Consider the following 21645-nt stretch of genomic DNA (forward strand, 5'->3'; position numbering starts at 1 on the left):
TGGGCTCTGGAGAAAACTATCAAAGGACTCTATTCTTCCAGAGAAAGAGGGATGAGATAGAATTTAGGTTAAGAAAGAAGAAAAGGAAAAGGAAAAGGAAAAGGAAAAGGAAAGGAAAAGGAAAGAGAAGAAGAGAAGAGAAGAGAAGAGAAGAGAAGAGAAGAGAAAAGAAAAGAAAAGAAAAGAAAAGAAAAGAAAAGAAAAGAAAAGAAAAGAAAAGAAAAGAAAATGAGAAATGAAATTAGGTACAGGGACATTGGGTCTAGCAAAGATAAGTGTCCAAATCCAAGAGGCTGATACTGAAGCTTTCCCTATCCAGAAAACACTGCTCCCCCCTCACTATGACAAATGGCATATATTTGCCAGAATTAATATTTAATCGATAGCCATTTATGTTGTAACATGGCCACTCAGAAGAAGGCTTTTTAAAAACTGAGTATTTGGCTAGTTGTTTCTCAAATAATCCTCAAGCTACTCTTTTTGTAAATCTATGTCCCCTAGAATTTCTCTTCTTCCTAATCTTAGTCTGACTTACTTTATGTGAGAAACAGGATTAGTTCTGTTTTTAAAAAGTGGAGGGGGCACGAGGGTGGCTAAATCGGTTGAGCACCTCACTTTTGGTTTCAGCTTAGGTGGCTCAGGTCATGCGATCAACCCCCCTATCAGCTCTGGGCTCAAGCAAGGAGTCTGCTTGAAATTCTCTCCCTCTCCCTCTGCTCCTCTCCCCTGCTCAAGCTCTCTCTCTTCAATCAATCAACCTTAAAAAAGGGGGGGAAGGGAAATCCTGCCATTTGCAACTACATGGATGAAACTGGAAAACATTATGCTAAATAAAATAAACCAGACAGAAAAAGACAAACACTGCATGGTATCACTATCATGTAAAAATTTTTTTTAAATTATACTACTCAGAAACAGTAGAATGGTGGTTGCCAGGGGTTTTGGGGTGGAGGAAGTAGAAAGAAACTGGTATAAGGGCACAACTTTCAGTTAAGATGAATAAAGTCTGAGGATCTAGTGTAAACCATGGTGACTATAGTTGGTAATACTATACGGTATAATTGAAATTTGCTAATAGGGTAGAACTTAAGTGTTCTCACCAAAAAAGAAAAGGTAAATATGTGAAGTGATGGAAGTGCTAATTTGATGGTGGGAATCCTTTCACAATGTAACAAATCTTCACATAGTACACTTCAAATATATGTCAATTTTGTAAATTAAGCCTCAAAAGGCGGAAAAAAAAGAAAAATTAATATTTTATGATAACTGTGAAATTAGGAATGGGGTACTTGTTCCCTGAAAGTTCAGAATCAAACATGATTTTAAAAGAGTATAAAAAATGCAAGACACCTGGATGGCTCAATGGTTGAGCATCTGCCTTTGGCTCAGGCCATGATCCCAGAGTCCTGGGATGGAGTCCCACATCAGGCTCCCTGCCTATGTCTCTGCCTCTTTCTCTGTGTCTCTCATGAATAAATAAATAAATAAAAATCTTAAAATAATAATTAAAAATGCAATTAATTTGCTCTTAAATGGATCCTTTGCCCCTAAGTACTCTACTGCAACAAACCTACAATAGCTTTTCTCAATTACTTGATCATTAATTAGCACCTATAATTATGAACCACTTTTATGCCTAAGCATACTATTTTTCTAAGAAATGGCACACAATGATAAAACCATATAACATCAGCACATTATTTCCAGGGTATGTTCTGGGTGTCAATAGTCAGTTAGCTCAACCTCTTTTCCATTACATGTAGAGCTGCACTACCGGATAAGGATCACTTCATATTCTGTTATAATCTTGAGCACCATGATATCTTCAATCATCAAAGTCTGAATCATGCTGGCTCTAAGCTAATAGGAGTAAGAAAGCATATTCATAAGTATGTTTGAGGAAAAGGATTATAACAAAATGAAAAATCAAATTTTAATTTTTCATGCAATCTCATCCTGATAAAACCTACCTTAATTTCTTTTTTAGCCTTTAGGTGTATAGTAAGAAAGAAATGTTTTCTCTCAAATTTACTGACAAAATTCCCTAAAAGACTTTACTTCTGGTGTCACCTCTTAGTTGCATTTTGTGAGATAAAGGCATAAGATTATATTTTCAGTTGCCTTGATCCCCTTATGTAGCTATTGATATTTACAATAATTTGCTACTAATATAATGTGTTTCTTAAAAATAAAAATATTTTACAATTTCATGTTCCTAAAATTCATTATGTATGAACATGTAAGTCTGAAGATGACAGAGTGCCATCCAGTATACACAACACACCTTCTCTTGAGCAGAATAATAAACCATTTATATGTTGTGATATCAAGTCATCACAAGTAGATTTGCTACTCTTTGAACTAGTTACCTTGCATACCTTCATTTCCTGTATCCCATACTGGAAGTTAACTGAAATTCCACTTCTGGAATGTAATTCCTTTAGTTTGAATTCTATTAAAATTCAAAAGTATTATAGAATGATAAGAATGGATGAGTAAATGAATGAAAGGATGAAACTGCTATTAATATGGGTTTCAGGTTCATTCTTGAGAACTGACTTGGATTGTGAGGATTTATGGCCTCTTTCCTATAACTGAATAATATTCCATTATATGTACAGACACAACAACTTTTTTATCCATTTATCTGATGAAGGTTGTTTTTCTAGCTTGGTTATTATGAATAATGCTGCAGTGAATATGGGGGTACAGATATCTCCTTGAGATAGTGATTTTGTTTCCTTTGGATATATTCCCAAAAGTGGGATTACTGGATCATATGATAGTTCTATTTTTAGTTTCTTGAGGAAAACCCATACTGTTTTCCACAATGGTTGTACCAGTTTGCATCCCACTAGTTGCAAGGAAACCCTTGTCACTATAGCCTCACCAACATTTGTGAACTCTTGTCTTTTGGTAATAGACATCCTAACAAGTGTAAATTGGTATTTTATTGTGATTTTGACTTGCATTTCCCTAACATTTACTGAATGTTAACAGTACCTTTTTCATGTACCTGTTGGCCATTTATATGCCTTCCCTGAAAAAAATGTCCATTCAGGTCTTTTGTCCACTTTTTAATTGTGTATTTGTGTTTCTGCTATTGAGTTGTATAAATTCCTTGTATATTTCAAATATTAACCATATTTGGTTATGGTTATATATCCATATGTTGGACATATGGCTTGCCAATACTTTCTCCCACTCTATAGATCACCTTGTCATTTTGTTGATCATTTACTTTTTTGCACAGAAGATTTATGGTTTGATGTAGTCCCACTTATTTATTTTTGTTTTTGTTCCCTTTGCTTTTGGTATCAATTCCAAGACTTCATTCCTACAATCAATGTCTAGGAGCATGCCCCCTTTGTTGTCTTATAAAAGTTTTGTAGTTTCACATGTTATATTCTAGTCTTTAATCCCTTTTGAGTTGATTTTTATGTATGGTATAAGACAAAGGATCCAGTATAATTCATTTGCATCTGGCTGTTCGGTTTCCCCACACCATTTATTGAAGAGACTATCCTTTACCCATGGAACATACATGGCTCCTTTGTCATAAATTAATTGACTAAAGGGGTGCCTGGATGATTCAGTAAGTTAAGCTTCTGACTCTTGGTTTTGGCTCAGGTCAGGATCTCAGGGTCATAAGATGGAGTCCAGCATCTGGCTCTGCACTCAGCAGGGAGTCTGCTTGAGATTCTCTCCTCTCTCTGCCCTTCCCTCTGCTTGGGTATGCTCATTCTCTCTCCTCTGTGTCAAATAAATAAATAAATCTTTAAAAAATTTAATTGACTAAATATGCATGGGTTTCTGGACTTTTTGTTCTGTTCTATTGACCTATGATCTGTTTTTATATCAATAAATATACTGTTTGGATTAGTAGAGCTTTGTAATATAGTTAAATATTAGGAAGTGCAATGTCTCCAACTTTGTTCTTCTTTCTCAAAATCACTTTAGTTGTTTAGAGTCTTTTGTAATTCCATACACAATTTTAGTAGTGTTTGTTCTATTTATTTGAAATATGCCATTGGAATTTTGATGGGGAGTGTACTGACTGTAGATCGCTTTGGGTAGTATGGACATTTTTATAATAATTTTTCCAGTCCATTAGCATATAATATCTTTCCATTTATTTGTGACTTCATCAATTTTTTCATCAATGTCTTATAGTTTTCAATGTGCAGTTCTTTCATCTGCTTGGTAAAATTTATTTGTAAGTATTTTATTCATTTTGATGTTATATTAATGGAATTGTTTTCTTATTTTCCTTTCTGACCATTTGTTTTTGGTGTATAGAAAAGCAATTGATTTTTATATATTGATTTTGTATATAAAACTTTCCTAAATTCATTTTTTAGTTCTAACAGCATTTTGATGGAGTCTTTAGGGTTTTCTATACATAATATCATGTCATCAAAAACCAATTTTATTTTTTTTTATTTTTTTATTTTTTGCCTTTTATTTTACTTCTTGCCTAATTGATCTGCCTCTAGTACTATGTTGAATAAAAGAGGCAAGATTAGGCATCCTTATCTTATTCCTGTTCTTTTTTTTATTTTATTTTTTTTATTATTTATGATAGTCGCACAGAGAGAGAGAGAGAGAGAGAGAGGCAGAGACACAGGCAGAGGGAGAAGCAGGCTTCATGCACCGGGAGCCTGACGTGGGATTCGACCGGGTCTCCAGGACCGCGCCCTGGGCCAAAGGCAGGCGCCAAACTGCTGCGCCACCCAGAGAGCCCCTCTTGTTCCTGTTCTTAAAGGAAAATCTTTCAGCTTTTCACCATTGAGTGAGATGTGTGCTATGGAACTGTCATATATGCCCTTTATTATGTTGAGGTACATTCTTTCTGTACTCAGTTCACTGAGAGTTTTTAACTGCAAAAGGATGTTCAATTTTGTTAAATGTTTTTTTCTGCATCTATTAAACCATGATTTTTAGCCTTCATTTTGTTAATGTCATATATTACATTCATTGATTCACATACATTGGACTATCCTTGCATCCTGAGAATAGATTCCACTTGGCCATGGTGTATGATTCTTTTAATGTATTTAAAAGTTTTAGTTTGCTAATATTTTGCTGAGGATTTTTGCATCAGTGTCTTATTTATCAGGGATACTGGCCTAAAATTTTCTTTTCTTATAGTGCCTGTGACTAGTTTTGGTCTTAGGTAAATTTTGGCCTCATGAAATGAGTTTGGAAGAGTTTCCTCTGTTATTTTTTGAAAGAGTTTGAGGATTGGTATTAATTCTCCTTTGAATGTTTAGGAGAATTCATCTGTGAAGCCATATACTCCTGGATTTTTGTTTGCTGGGAAGTTTCTGATTAGTGATTCTATTTCCTATTCTATTACTGATTCTATTTCTCTCAGAGGGAATTACAGATTTTTTATTTCTTCGTGGTTCAGTCTCAATAGTTTTAGGATTCTAGAAATATACCCATTCCTTTTAGGCTGTCCAATTTTGTTAGCATACAATTATTCATAGTAGTTTCTTATAATCTTTTGTCTTTCTGTGGTATCAGCAGTAAATATCTCTTGTTTCTGATTTTATTTATCTGAGTCTTCTTTCTTCTCGGTAAGTCTAGCTAAAGGTTTGTCAATTTTAACTTCTCAAAAATCAGCTTTTAGTTTCATCTTAGTTTCATTTTGGTTTGATCTTTTCTATTGTCTTTCTAATCTATTTCTCACTTCAGATCTGTTAACATTTGCTTTATATATTTAGGTGCTCCAAAGTTGAGTGCATAAATACTGACAATTATTTCATCCTCTTGATGAACTGACCATTTTATCATTATATAATGACTTTATTCGTCCCTTGTTAAAGTCATTGTTTTAAAGGCTTTTTTACCTGATAGAAGAATAGCTATCCTGCTTCTTCTGGTTTTCATTTGCATGGAATATTTTATTCCATTACTTCACTTTCACTTTATGTGTGTCTTTAAAGCCAAAGTGTCTCTTGTAGGCATGTAATTGAGTCTTTTTTAAATCCATTTAGCCACTCTATGTCTTTTGATTGGAGAATTTAGTTCATTTACATTTATCTTTTTTAAGATGTACTTATATACGTTAGAGAGAGCATGTGTGCTAGTGGGGGGTGGGGAAAGGGAGAGAATCTACAAGCAGACTCCATGTTGAGTATGGCCAGCCTGACACTGGGAGCTGGACACAGGGGGCTTGATCCCATGAACCATGACCTGAGCCAAAACGAAAAAGTCAATGCTTAACCAAGAGAGCCACCTGGACACCCCAGTTTATTTACATTTAAAGTGATTATTGATAGGTATACACTTACTATTGCTGTTTTGTTATTGTTTTTGGCTGTTCTATAGTTCTTTTGTTCCTTTCTTTCTCTTTGCTTTCTTACTTTGTGCTTTGATAATTTTTTAATGGTATGTTTAGATTTGTTCTTTTTATTTTTTGTGTATCTACTGCAGGTTTTTGCTTTATGGTTACCATCAAACTTACATAAACTATCTTCTCATTTTTTAAGCTGGTAAGTATTTGAGGGTGTGCCAATACCCATCAGTGTTCCAAAGGAAGGATGCAACCTTCAGCATGTAGATGCAACCAGATTAGAAGCTGAACCCTCTGACAGCATCTGAGAAAATATGTATTGAAGCCCTTTCCAGGGAAAAACTGCGAGGTGGGCATTTTCACTTGCTTCTTCCTCTGCACAGAGTCCAAGTATGTAGCTGCAGGGGGACGTATGGGGGGGGTGCTTCTGTTTCTGTATAAAAACTGTTTCTTTTTTTTTCTTTTTTTCTTTTTTTTTTTTTGCCATAGACCTGTGGGACTCATGAACGCAAACCCCACTGACTATCAAGATGATTTAGCAACGCATCCCTTGGGTAGCAGTTATAAAAGTTAGAACACAAGACGTTTGGACAAGCTCATACTAGCAATTTGGCTTTACTGTTGGAGTGAGCCAGAGGGAGGAGGTAAGGGAAGTGTCCACTGGCTTCCTTGCCCTCTGGGAGAACAAAAGCTGGCCCTTAGATGCGTGCAAATTAGAAGCTAGACCCTCAGGCAGCGGCTTTTCAAACCATTCAACCATGCATTCAAACCTCTTTCAGAGAAAGACAAGGGGACAGGTCTTGCTACCTGTTCCCCTCTACCCTGAGTCCTGGGAGGATAGTTGCAGAGAGTGCTTGCACAGCTATTAAGAACTGTTTCTTTGCTTACTACAGTCTTTGGATCTTGCAAAGGTAAACCCCATGCACTTTCAGAGATTGGGGTTATGAGGGCTCATTCCTAAAGTGGGAGCTTAAAAGTGGGGTACTAGAAGTACAGGAAAAACTCTTTGCTGCCCAGAAAGAAGCTGGGAATTAGAGGTTCCCTCCCAACTGCAGTCACTGTGTCAGAGATGGAGAATATGGCAAGAGTATGTCTCAATCTTTCCTACTTGTTTCAATATATATATTTTTTCTCATTTGCCCAATTTGTAGGACTCACTCAGCTATTTTCTGAATTTCTCTCAGAGGAAACTGCTCCATGGGTGGCTGTACATTTAGTGTCTGTGGGGGGAAGGAGTTTAGAAGCCTACTATGTCTCTATCCCTACTGTGCTGTTATCTTTTAATTGTGCTAGGGATTGATGATTACCCACGGCTCATCATGAGTCTGTTTCTCAACCAGAGAAAAGTCTGATTTTTTTTTCTTTAACCAATTTATATACTGTTCTTTAAGCTGTGTTATACATGTTCCTGCCTCTATAAATCAAGTATTTTGAATATAATTTTTTCTATCAACAAATATATTTTCAAGCAAAATACTGAACTTCTGAAGTGCACAGATATTTTAATAAAAAGAGTGTTAGCCCTCTGAACTCACAGCCTAGTTAAGGAGATAAGGATGTCAGGAAATAACCATGCTATAAGCAGGCCCATTTCTAATATTTGCTGGACCTGCACAAGCATACAAATGGAGGTTCTCATACCCGATGTCTATATACTTTTTAAAATCATAAACTAAGCTACAAACATTTGAATAAAATGTTTTATTATTCTACCTTGACAAATATGCCTTCTTAACAACATGGACTACCAGGTTCAAATTTAGAATTCCTGAATTCCTCAGAGTTCCAGGTTGGAGATCAATGTCATCAAAGAGGCTGCCCTTCAGCCCCAGGCCTATAATATTCTTAGCCTTCTCTCACCACCCTCAGCTCTTTCTTTTAAAAGTGTGGCACATGTCTGTGGACACCACAGGCAACAAGTCCAAGTGCCAGCCACATTCCACCCAACCTTCAAACTTAGTGGTGCTCACACCAACTGCATGGACTACTCTCAGATGTAAAGACCCAGAAAAGGATCCTTGGCAATTTCTGGGTGGGAAATTTTATGGTACCAGGTATCCAGAGTATAATTCAGAAAGGGGGAGATTAGGGCTTAGGGTAATAATCTTTTGACCACATGGACCTCTCCCAAACTAGGGGATGGTCAGAGACCTTTAAGTCAGGGCCCCTCTAGCCCATAGTTGGCACAGTTGGGGGTGGCACTATGTACAGTTATCTTAAAAGAGGTGTCCACAAAAAGCTAGTGGATCTCTGAATGGCAGTTCTTCTTTGCAGAATTGGGGAAGTTTTCAAAGAAGAGATGGCATTTGAGCTGGGTCTTAACAGCATGAGTGGGAGTTTGCCGTGCAGAGAAAGGAGGGAAGGGCACTCCAGGAAAAGAAACAGCATATGGGAAAATACAAAGTTTGAAAGAGTGGCATATTCAGAGAATGGTGAGAAGTTCCTTGTGGCTGAAGCGTAGGGGGCATGTGGGAGATGAGAAGAGATGAAGGTGGCAGGGTTTGTGGAGGGGAAAGATTGGGGAGGCATCATGATGAATGTCGTTCTCCCAGAAGGCACTGGAGATTATGTAATGGTAGCATGGCACACTCTAGGATCCGCCTTGTGATTTCAGAGAGGACATCTGGCAATGTGGACAGATTAAAACTGGGGAGACTGATAGGCAGTTGCACCCAGAAAACGATGCATAAAGCCCCTGTTATCAAGCATTGACAGCCTATATATGAACATTCTTTGTTACACCTAATCTATGGGATTGGAAAAGAAACATGAAGAATGAAGAATAAGGTCTCAAATGTGCAATAATCCCCCCAAACAAAGCCATGTATATTAGGACAGAGACCCAAAATGAAAAGTACTTAAGAGCGAGAATCAGTAGGACTTACCTAATTGGGTAAGGAAGGAGGGGTAACGGTAAAGGGAGGACTGAAGATGACTCAGAGGTTTCCAGGGTCAGTAGTTTGTGACACTGTTAACTGAGATGAGACTATGAGAAGGGGAACAGTTCTTCTAGAGTTGGCAAAATTCACTTCATTTCTATGGTATTATCCTAATGTGGAAGTAGACTGTCAGATCACAAGATTCCTGGCCTACTCTGAAAAACCCCCAAAGTTTTGCAGTTTTTCCTTTTTCTATTTTTTAAATTTTCTGTCCTAATCCTTGTTGAAAGATTGTAATTTGTCCGACCTTTGTGTTGTCAAAGACCCAAAAAGACCTATAAATCAAATTATGCTATACGGTACAAGATTGAACGAGGATCAAAAGATGGCCTCAGAGATTCCTCTCGATTAAAATGTGGAAACTTCAAGGCATCTCTGCTATGATTTCTTTCTTGGTTGCTTAAGAGCCCTAGCCTAATAAACTGAAATTGTTGAATTTTGACCTCCAAATAAGAGGTATAACTGCCAAAATGTGCAAAAGTGGCCTTGAGGTAATCTGAAAGAATAAGGTGTTTGTTTTTAATCTTTCTGTCCAATGGCTTTATCTTCCATGAAATACTAATTTTTTTGAAATGCTCATTTTATATTCTCCTCGATCACATCAACACTGTTGGAAAATCTCTTTATACCAACTCGGTACATGTCTGAAATATACAGGCAAACTTCAACTCAGCCATTTAAATTTTTCTCTCCCATTTCTCCCAAACCTTTTGGATGGTTTAAAGGATTCTAAAAGAAGCATTTACAGCTAGCTCAGTCCTAAGAGAACAACTGAGTAGCCTGACCTAGAAATAAAGCTGGCATCTTTAGCTGAGGCCTGGTAGAAATGCTGGAGCATGTACCAGCTGTGCTCTGTGCAGTTCACCTCACTGGCGTGGGAAGCAGAGCCTCGCCTACTGTGGCAGGGCTGGGAGGGGCTTTCTCTGACTCCACTTGGGCTGCCGGCATGCTTCTCACCCTCCTAGCCTGTCAATCTGGTACCACTCAGTGATTACTAAACAACAGCCAAAAAATCAAATACAACAAAAACAATATTAGCCCAGGAAGGAAAACGACGATAAGTAGAATATAGATATGTTAGTGATTGCTTTCAGTTTAATAGAAATATTTCTGTTTCAGCAACTTCAGTTATATAGATATCTGTGATTGGGACTGTCATATACAAAAACAATAACGAATGTATTTTTTTTTACATTCTTTCCAGCATAGAATTTTTTTCAGGCATATAATTTTAGAGACTAATTTCTTCCAATTATATAACCGTATTAAGAATTTTCTCATAATTTTTAAAAATATTTTTATTCCTCCATATTTTGGTTGCTAATTAATTCAAGGTTTGGGGGTTTGTTTTTTGTTTTCTTTTTTTTTTTCCTTCAATAAAAACATACTTCTGAAAGACCTCAATTATTTGCTCTCCCTAAATGTTTTTCATTGCAAGGATTAGAGGTGATAAATCACATTCAGTTTATCTCCTACGGTTTCTTCTAGCACATTGTCAACTCCCCTCTCACCCTCATGCGCACACCCCCTGCATAGTAACTGCATATGGGACAGTGTAAAGGCTGTGGGATAAGTGACACTATTAGCACAGTGTGGTGGCTTTGATGTGTAGCTCTCCGCAGGGTTGCCAGAAGAGTGACAGACTCCTGCTCTAATGCAAAGACTATTTCTCATTTACTCGGTTCACTTCTAATAGTCTTATAGATGAAAAATTTTACATCCTTGGAATTAGATTATTAACTGCCAGTTTTCTGTACGCAATAAGACTTTTATTAAAAATAAAAATAAAGATACTTTTACAAAGAAAAATACTCAAATGTAAAATACTGGTACCAAAGTGAGGTCGATCATTTTTACTTTAATTCCCCACCACTTCACACTCAGGAGTAGGGGTACGGAAAACTCAAAATTTTTCTGTGCAATTTTATAAGGCAAAAGCTGTCCTACTCTCCCTGCGTGTGCCAGTGTTCTACAAATGTAGTTTGCCAGTTTCTAAGCCTTGAGCAAAATGCTGTTCCTAAACAGGAACAAAAAAAAATTAATGAATAATTTTGTATCTAAAAATAAACTATATTAACAGTTGAAAACTGGAAAAATAAAAAAATAACGATCCAAGGCACCCAAGAAAATAGAGTGGATTGCACTCTGTGAATGAAGAAGGAGTTAACCAATGAGCAGTTAACCAGTAGGTTTAAAACAGAAGCCAACCTACCTATAAATGTGGGAACATTTAAAGTGTGAGAAAGCTGTTAAAGGGGACTTAAAAGAACAAAAAGTACCATTTGTTCCCCTAATTAACTTTGAAGAGTCTAATTAAGGGCAACATAAAAGCCTAAGAAATTCTGGTTATTAGGCATGTACTTTAACTTGATCAGTGAGATGGTATTCTTGTAAACAAAGATGCTAATTTCACCCAGCCCAAAATAAACTTCTCTGCAAATATCTCACAACATAATCATGCAGTACCTTGGGAGCAGAATCCCTATCTAGTATAGGCTGCCTCTTGAGGTTCCTAATTCTCGGCATTAATGGTACTCAATTTAAAGACACATGGGAGGATAAAGAACATTCTGATAATTTGGTCTGAACACAGAGACACCTCAGAGGAGTCTTCTTTATGTCATATTATGACTTGACTAGGCAACTCCAAGAATTGGCCATTTTAATCATAAATAGGTAGAACTTTAGATCCAAAGTGGAGAGAAACAGGACAAAGATAAGAGTGTTTATATCTGATTAAAACAATACACCAGTATTATTCAAGGTTAAGTTAGGCTTTGCTTTTGCATCAGGAATATGCTTTGATTTTAGTTGGAACACTCAGATTTAGAGAAAAAAAAACATATCCCTTTTTAGAGAAGGAATCTGCCAGAATTATAAAAGTCATTATAATATTAGAATAACATTCTAATATTATAATAGATACAATTGTATAGATACAATGATGTTTTTATCTAGTTTTTCTAAGTATTGAGAACCCTCATCCCAGAGTTTAAAAGTGTGACTTCTGGGAACCTGTTTCATGTTTTGATTTGGTGAGGATCAGTGTCTTCAGTTGGGGAAACCCGAATGGAGGTATTTTCAAGGAATGTTTCACAGGAATGCTGGAAAAAGACTGTTTTTAAAAGCTCTGCATTTCTTATGAAAAATGTATGATGATTCTTATTATTGTCAACACCAGTGCTAAGCACAAGTGTGTCTAAAAGTAGACAACTGTGGCTTTATGATACATTCCCATCAAATGGGATCCCCAATCTTTCTTAGTGTTTTGAACTAGCCATAGCCAGCAGTAGCCTTGCAATTGGCATACTATTAAAACTAACCCTAAAGCTTGCAGTTAGGAAAAGAGTAGCTTCTGTGATGCTTTGAGACATTGATTCTAACATCAGCACTCAAAAGGACAGCTTGCAAAAAAGGGCAGTGTCTAACAGCCTTGAGATGAAGGATTACAGATTATAAATAGAATGAGTTTTAAATACATATTTTGGCATACAGATACTCCTAAGCATTTTCTCCTGCTGGAATCTCAATAGCTGACTGCCTGTACTTAACCTGGCAAAACCTGTAGGGATAGCTACTTTGCTGAGAGCCTTCTGCACCTAGAGAACCAAATGAATGTAGACATTATAGACCACAAAACTATGCATACCAGAGTCAGACTGGAAGAGTTACACAAAATTAAGCACCCTAGACTTGGTAACATAGCGACCTAAACTTTAAATGTGAAAACAATACTCCTAGTTGTCTCGTGCATCAATATGCACAGGGTATGTACAGAACTGTCTGTACTATATACAAAACACCACGTGTATGTTTTTAAGAATAGCAAAAACCTGGGTAGAAAATAGATGTAAGGGGCAAGAAAACATTCAGAGGACAGAGTCACTGAATCACTTCCTTTAAGCTTAGATCTTTTACTTTTACTTTACTGAGATCTTTTAATTCAGCCTTGAAATTAATATTTAGAAATTATGGGGCCCATGAAAATTATATTGCATTGCTCCAAACTGCAATTATCTTGTCTGAGTATACTCCTGCTGCTCCCCACCTAGCCATTTCCATCCATTTCTACATCCTTTTCATCATTTAGGTATGAGAATGCCATCATCTTCCAGAAGCAGAAAGAGAAACTCAGGTTAACCACACCAAATCCCTTGCAAAAAAACTGACAAGAACAAAGGGCAGAATCCATTTCAGATCCATTTCCAAATATACTTAAGCACTACCTGAAATTTTATAAGCCTTAATCATATCATTCTTAACTACTTTTATCTCCATATTTCTCATCACCTAGTGATAGGAATTATCCCCAATAAAAGCAACGGAGACAAGAATCATTTCTTCTAGTGACAGAGATTCAAATATAAACATTCTATAGTTTTGTTTCTTTTTAAAGATTTTATTTTTTATTCGTGACAGATACAGAGAGAGGGAGAGCAAGGCAGAGACACAGGCAGAGGGAGAAGCAGGCTCCATGCAGGGAGCCCGACGTGGGACTCGATCCTGCGTCCCCAGGATCACACCCTGGGCTGAAGGTGGCACCAAACCACTGAGCCACCATGGCTGCCCCTCTATAGGTTTTTGATTAGAATATTCTTCTCTGATTTGACCACGGCTATTTATGGTATTTTTCTGCTACACTGGTCTGTGGGCCTTCGATAGGTCTATAGCACTCAATGTGTCTTTACTTGCAGCAAGAGACTAATTTAGTGTTAATTGCTCAATATTGTCATCAAATAGTCAGTGTTGTCTGCAACACCTCACTACCTGCGCAGAGCTTTGGGCAGGAATGCTCTCAGTCCACATATATATATATATATATATCCATTTATTAGCCTTTTAATCCATGATAGCTTTCTTTTCCACCTTAGCCAAATTAACATCAACAACAACAAAAATTAATTGTAACTGAGAATACCTAAGTGCTGGCCTGTAAGTAATATATGGATCATTCTCCACTCTTTTCTAGATTACAAAGTTGAGGGAGAAAAGAAAGAATTGAGAAGACTGAGAGGAGGTACCTAGGTTTGTATTCCAGATCTCTTTTTCAATGTAGTGCATATCTGTATACAGATTTTCTCAAATCCTCCACCCTTACACCATAGGGGACTTCTGTAAAGGAAGAAGTACTTCCCTGCCCTTCTCCTTATCAGAGGTTAGATGATTACATATAAGATCACTTAGCAAACTGAACATTCCTCTTCTTATCAAAAAAAAATCAGGAGTCATTTCAATACCCTATGAAAAGCCAACCTTCTGCTTCCTCCCAGTTGTTTCTCTGAGCATCTAGAAGCATGCTTCCTTTCTTTTTTTTTTTTTTTTTAAGATTTTATTTGAGAGAGAGAGCACAAGCAAAGGGAGAGGGAAAAGCAGACTCCACACTGAGCAGGGAGCCCAATGCAGGGCTCAACCCCAGGACCCCGGGATCATGACCTGAGCCAAAGGCAGTTAAGCCAAAGGCTTAACTGACTGAGCCACCCAGGCACCCCTAGAAGCATGCTTCTTCCGGTTATCTTACTCAGGTTTGGGTCCAGAGCTGATAGAAAACAGAGAAAATCTTCGTAAAATTCCATTAAGCATTTCTCTTCAAAGCTGCATTTCTTACAGGTGATGTTTGAAGGCGTACTTACCAAATTCCACATTTGTATTGAAAGGCACTGAATATGCTTTCCCTCCAAAGAATATTTTCTAACAGCATATTCAGATAAGCTGTGGGAGCCAAAGTTTAGCCTCCAGAGTACAATACCTAAGATATGTTGTCAACCTGTGTCTACCTTGCTTGATACTTGGATGGGTGAAATGCTTTATAACCAGATGTTCTAACACCTCAATATTATTTATGACTACAAAAATACTTCAACAAGCTTCGTCAGAATACATTTTTGTTGTATTTTGTTGTGTGGGGATCAATGATTTGAGATGGGAGTTACAGACACTCACAGCCACAGGTAGCAGCCTGTTTCCTGCCATAGTTGGAAGGAAACTCACTGACAAGCATGGTGTTTACAAAGACACAGAAGAATAGCACTACAACTCACTTTTTATTGCAATCCATACTTCAGGGTTTCTACACACAAGAAGCAATGAAATTGTACTAATCAATCCACATTCTGCTTCCCAATCTTCTCGTATGGACCAACCACATCTACCCAGGATAAGTAACAGAAGGTTGGAGTCTCTTTGTAGACATAGGGCAGACAGGAGGTAATTCAGTCTCAGGGATACAGACTTGGAATCATTGAGAAAATGCTATATCTAATCCACTGAGCTAACCATTTGGACAAGGGAAGAAGTGGTGTTAGAATAATGTGGGTGGGCCGACACAAATTTTTTGTAAGAACTGCTATATTTCAACCATTTAGATTGACACGTCCCTGAAAAATAGGTTTCAACAGCATGCTGCAGGTGAATCTAAATTGCACAAATGAAGGAAAAAAAAAAGAAAAAGAAAGGTGCTAAAGATAAAAGTGCAAATTTACATACCATCTCCTAAAAGTTATTCATTATTAGCATTGTGAAATACCTGAAAAACATTTGTGATTTCTGTGCAACTTGTTTTATTTTTTAACAAAAATTCTGCGTTGGTGTTAAACAGATTTTCAACCCTCAACAAACCAGATGGCTAATCCAAAATTATTACATGAAATATGAATAGGAAACTAAGAACTGTACTCTACAAAAAGATAATGAGAATTTTTCAGCATTTACATTTTTACCAAATAAATTATTTCTATTTCATTGGTATCTACTTTGGAATTGTAACAAATAGTCCCAGTGATAATTACCAAATGTCTATATTTAGGGAAAACTAGCACATGTGTATCATAAATAATAGCACAAATTGATATTTCTGAATTGCCTGTTTTTCTAGATATAGACATTTGGTAATTATCGCCAGAGCTGGCATGTAAAGAGGTGTTCAGACAATTTTAAAAATGCATATTGCTTACTCAGACCATGCACTAATGATATTCTGCAATGAAACCCCAGATTTAGGTTTGGTATGATAAGGTGAGATCTTGACCCAATAGATAATAAAGGAGAAGTATACACTTTGGCTTCGTGAGCACAATAGCTTCCCTTTAGGACCACCTAAAGCTGTCCTGTCAGTGCCTGATAAATCACTTGTTAATCTAATAATGGTCCCAAGGTGAAACAACTTTGACCTTAAAACGAAAATGTTTACTGCTCAAATATTATTTTTGTACTTTGGCACAAAGAAGTTCATTAATTCTGCATCGCTTTGTCTGTCTCCTGCAGCTTTTAGTTCTGACTTATTGCCTGACTGGCAAAGAGTAACTTCCAACAGAGAAAGGCTATGCACAACTTGGCCAGAAAGGGCTTGCTTTTGGCTCCTCACCTGGTAAAACTGCTGTCTATGGAGGCAAGTCTCTTTTTCTGCTCAGGTAATATGCAGGATATACACAGACAGCAAATGCAGGCAGCAGATGGAAGGCTTGCTTGCTTGATTCCGTCCACTATCATGTCCGGCCAAGCCTTGGCAAATACTATTTTCAGAGCACAGGGAAACACATGAAACACCATCAGCCATTACCAGGTGACGCTAACAACAGTGATGGAAGCTGTGACTTGAGCAATGGGGAGGACCAACTGGCTGGTGGTAATGTGGAGCTACTAAACCGAAGCTCTCTTGCTTGTTGCCACTGTGAGAAGATGATGCAGCTCAGTGGGCTGCTAATGAGAAGCACAAGAGGAATATAAAGGCAATGCCAACAGGCGTAAGAAAAGGAAGGAAGATAATTAAGAGACAGCATTTAAACTTCAAGTGAAATCTAAATTCTGTAGCATTTGGATTAAGGAACAGGCCCGCTTGAACTGACTCATAGTAAGAATTTAACAAATATGTATGTGATGCTTAGGCGATAAGAACAATAATACAGCATAACAAAATAGTTGGAATGGAAAGACAAGAATGGAATTTATAAAAAACATAGTAACACAATTAGATCAAATATCAAAAGGACCTCAAGCTGGGATAAGTTAGTATGGTAGGTGCTTGCTGGTTCTTGACAGGTTTCTAAGAATTGGATAAAATTTTTCTAGATTACATGTCTCCCAATAATCTACTAGTTCAATTTAGATAATGAAATGTGCAAAATTATATAATTAAATGATTGTTCTCTTTCTTCTCACACATCAACTTACAGGGCCATTGATTCACATCTCTTTTTTGTTGTAGTTGTTAATGAGTAATCCCTCATGAGACATAGTATAATGATCTCATATTGTGATAGAGACAGAGCTTACCTATTATTCCACATGCTCCCTTGCAATGCTTTTCTTCTTCTCCTCCCCTGCTTCCTCCTCCTCCCCCCTTTCTCTACATCCTACTCCTTCTCCCCTTCCTCCTCCCTCCTCTTCTTTTCCTGTGGCAACTTTTCATGTGGCCAGCTACAGTAATTCAATCAAACACCAGTAGGTGTTGCTGTCAAGGGATTTCACAGATATAAGTAAGAAGCCACAATCAGCGGAATTTAAGTAACAGATTATCCTGGATAATTTGGGTGTGCCTGATTTAATCAGTTGAAAGGCTTTGAAAACAGATGTGAGGCATCCCTGGGACAGAAAAAAAGTCCTCCTTTAGATAGCAGCTTCAGCCTGTGCCTCTGAGTTCCAGCCCACTTGTGATCCTGATTTCCTGGTGGCCCTCTCTATGGATTTCAGACTTCCCTATCCAGCCCTAACAATTTTATAAAACAATTCCTTATAATAAATCTCTTAGTAACTGTATCTCCTAATAGTTCTACCTCTCTAGTCAAACCCTGGCTGATATACCCCACACATTTTCCCAACCTCCCTCGCCATTAGTTTGAAGCTGTGTGACTAGTTTGGCATATGGACTAAGAGGTGAGAACCAACACATGTCACTTGGATACTGAGGGAGTTAAAATAAAAGTCGGTGTGCTGCCTCTGTCTCTTCCCTTGTCAGGGGCAACCTTAGAGGCCATATGTCTAGATGATAAAGCCACAGACTTCTAGAAGCAGCCTATAACCCTGAGTCCTAAAAAGGAAGTGTCCATTGAATTACATCCAACTTGGTAAAACTGAGAAACAAATCTTCCTTCTATTAAGCTTCAGATTTCTTAACCTCATTTACAGGTTTATTAGGTCAGTATAGCTTTCTTAACATATTCCCAATTTTCCTTCAGATCTCTATATTCATAGATGGAAGCTACCTAGGCAGAAACTACCTAGGCACGTTTTCCTCATAAGTTACAAAGAATAGCACTAGTACTGAATCATAGGAAATTTTATTTTTGTCGGCAATGATTTACACTAAAAGTAAAACAAAGGTGGAAAACAAAAACTAGGTCAAAAGCATAAGCTGTAAATACTGAATTGACAGTAACTATTTTAGCAGAATCTTTGTTATTTGTAAAATGAATTTTACACTTGTTTGTTCTTAGTTTCACTGTAGCCCACATTTATTAAAATCCAGATTCTCCCACGATCACAGAAATGTGTAAAGGGCACCACACCACAGGAAGGAGGAGGAAGAATTAACACCCTATTATTGGTGTTCAAGGATGACGAAAGAATCCACACAATAGGGATCCCTGGGTGGCGCAGAGGTTTGGCGCCTGCCTTTGGCCCAGGGCGCGATCCTGGAGACCCGGGATCGAATCCCACGTCGGGCTCCCGGTGCATGGAGCCTGCTTCTCCCTCTGCTTATGTCTCTGCCTCTCTCTCTCTCTCTCTCTCACTATCATAAATAAATAAAAAAAAATTTTAAAAAAAAATCCACACAATAAACTGGAGGGATGGTTGACTGAAAAATACCAAATTATCAACTCTTCAGTCTTACTGGATCCTAATCTATGCAGCTGGGCTACTGATGAATAATTTCAGATTAGCCCCCTTGACTTGTCTACAGTGTTACAACCCTATCTGAAAGTAACAGATGCCCTTCTATTTGTGCAAAGTATTATTTTTCTTACAAAGAGGAGAGTAAGAACACTGAAACTTTCACCAGTAGGAAAGATGATTATTCCAATGGTGGAATAATAGGCAATTTTAAAATTATTTTCTCTGCTCTCCTATTTTCCAATTTTTCTAAAATGAAGATGTATTATTTTAAATCAGGGGAAACTTTTATAAGCACAATAAAGGAATTAATTAAATATGAAATACTGAGATAAGCATTGCAAAAGATGATAACATTATAAGTATAGGTCCTTGCATTTATTATAACATTTGCTTTCCAGATAGATTTTCATCGAAAATTCACAGCACTTGGATTATTAATAAATACCTTTTCTACAGAATTATCTAAAGTATTTTTTTAATGAACATCTAATCTTTCCCTAGCAACTAATTGATGACTTTAAGCAGTAAAATCTCAACTTGAATGCACATTTCTCATTTCAACAAATATCTACTTAGCTTCCTTAGCAGATTTTTTTAAAACAAATGGGTAGGACTAAGTCATAATTAACATCATCAAATGTGTTTTATGATAAAAGATGCTACTAAATGCATAGATACACTGGAAAACACTTTATTTCTAGTCAGTATGAACATTATATTCACTTTCAAAATGTGTAAATATTAGCTTCCACTACCTTCTGCTAAGCAAACTAGTCCCCACCAAATGATCATAAGATCTTTATTTGCAGGAACTTATTAACAGGTTTTAATTATTACTCAATTGTCCTACCACCACCACATTTACCTATTTTTCACTATTTGTTTATTTTTCTTGGTGATACCCTTGATTTTGTAATTGTATTCTATTAATTCCAATTATGTCATGGAAGTCATTTCTAGCTTATATATACATGTTATTCCCTTTCATGTACTATATTTGCCAATAACTGATTTTGTCTTTTCTCCATTTTAAAATCTTTACCAATTGTAAGGTCGATACAGATTTATCTTCATGGATGCAGAATTGGCATAAGTAAGTAACTAAATAAGTAGGTAAACAAATAGATAAATAAGTGAATAAATAAATTTTGAAAAACTAACCTATTACAGAGACCAGCTAATAGAGTTGAAGGCACTTTGTGACTTGTAAAGATTTAAAAGTGTTCAACCTTAGAAGTGAAGGGACAAAGGAATATGAAGGTGGTTTTGATCCATTTGAAGTTTTAAGGTCCCTATAAGTTGAAAGGGAAAGAATAAGCTACTTTATGATGATGGGGTTCAGGGCAGGCCTCCCCAAAATATGCCACTTTGCCATAATGATTATTTTGAATTTAAATTATTTAAGAAACAACTGATGCAAGAAGGACACTGACCCTCTGTCTCTCTGAAAGTAGGAAGTAAGTCTCTCATATGAAAGGTATCCTTTCTGAAGCAGGAGAGAGATATCCTTGGTACCAGAAATAGGGAATTTAGGGCCAACGCTATAGTAATTAACCCTGTTACTTCTTCACTATTTTACTACCCCAAGCTCAAACTTCTCTCTTGCCAATTCTTCACAAATCTATTATTCTTGGCTGAAAGATATAAAAGTTGCCTGTTTTGGTCTCGTATCTCTATGAGCTCCCACAAATAAAAAATTAAATATTTTTCTCCTGTTAATCTGTTTTATGTCAATTTATTATTAGACCAGCCAAAGAAGCTAGGAGGGAAAAAAGGAAAAGTCCTCCTCTCCTACAACAATTACTGTCTGATCTGTTCTTCTCTGACTTCTGCCTAACTTCAGTAACTCTTTCCTTCTTTCCTTTAACCCTTAATTATACACCAACCTCAAAATACTGAAATGTTACTTTTACTATGTCACCGGATCAGTCTAAAGACCAAATATAGTTCTGGTTTAACCTGTTTTACCAAGAGGCTCCACGTTTCTTGAAGCATTTTCTAGACTAGTTTTGGGGTTTGTTTATTTTAGAAAAGCTCTTTAATGTTTTTCAAAAGATAAGTAAATAAGAACAATTACACCTTTTTCTTAATGAGCAGAAGGAATCAAGGGTGTCCCTAAGGCTGTGGTGACTAAAAGAGCACCTGAGGTGAGGGCAGGGGACTGTCTCCTTCTGAGGTATTCTGGTTTTGCTGTAGAAGTGCAGGTAAAAGGAAGCTTTCTGTATCTTAATAAATGTAGTCATGTCATCGCTACCATAAACATGAGTACCACCCTGCCACTAGAGAAAACTACAAAATTAATGACTTTGGGTGTCTATCTACTCTTCTGGATCCCATGACTCTGACCACAGTGCCCACACCCCTATAAGTGGTTTTTGAAATTAGAAAGCCACATATATTCCCAACCATATATACAATGCATGTACAGAAATACAGCAAAAACAGCCCCGTGACATTTTCAATGAACACTTACCCAAAATACCAAGTGACTGTTTGCTGTTCCAAGACCTGTTTACTGAGAGACATAAATATAAAAATACAAATAAACATGCAAATAAAACACATAAAGTCGTCTCT

This window comes from Nyctereutes procyonoides, unplaced genomic scaffold, assembly GCF_905146905.1.
Source record: "Nyctereutes procyonoides isolate TBG_1078 unplaced genomic scaffold, NYPRO_anot_genome, whole genome shotgun sequence".
Classification (NCBI taxonomy): domain Eukaryota; kingdom Metazoa; phylum Chordata; class Mammalia; order Carnivora; family Canidae; genus Nyctereutes; species Nyctereutes procyonoides.